Here is a 603-nt window from a genome sequence, read left to right on the forward strand (position 1 = left end):
GCTGAAATGCTGACACCAAATTGTATGAAAAGGGGAGACCGTAGTCCAGGGTGAAAAAAGTCCTTTAGCTGAAAAATCCTGGTACTGGGATTAAACTTAAATCACCGCTAGCATTACTGAAGAAGTGTCATTGGCTAAAACTGTAAGTGTTGTAGGAAGTTGCAGTATATTTTCTCATTGTAAGCCCAGCAATATGCTTCAATTAAACATGTGTCACAGGCACTTATCCTGAGAGCAAGAAGCTGTTGGGAGGGTTCAGGTTTTTTTTGTAACTGTGGCTCCATGCACAGGGTTTTTGGGTGCATCGCAGGCCCATCTGTTCTGGGTGCATTTTTCCAGGCTTGAATTTAAGGAGGTGCTCTGGTTGTCTGTGTCGCTTACCAGGACTGTTATGTTTGGTTGTGTGCTGTGCTCTTGGTGCATGAGAAAGTAAAATGCCCTCTCCCAGCAGGCTGTCCATCACATCATGCACTGCCTGCTGCCGTGGGCTTGCTGTTGGGTTCCTAGGACAGTCCATTCATCCTGCCTGTAGCCCCTGGGGCTCCAGTACTGCCCCAGACTTTGTGCCCGTGCTGTGCCTCGTCAGCACAGGTCTGCCCCACG

Source organism: Pterocles gutturalis, unplaced genomic scaffold (genome assembly GCF_000699245.1).
Source record: "Pterocles gutturalis isolate BGI_N339 unplaced genomic scaffold, ASM69924v1 scaffold14145, whole genome shotgun sequence".
Taxonomy (NCBI): Eukaryota; Metazoa; Chordata; class Aves; order Pterocliformes; family Pteroclidae; genus Pterocles; species Pterocles gutturalis.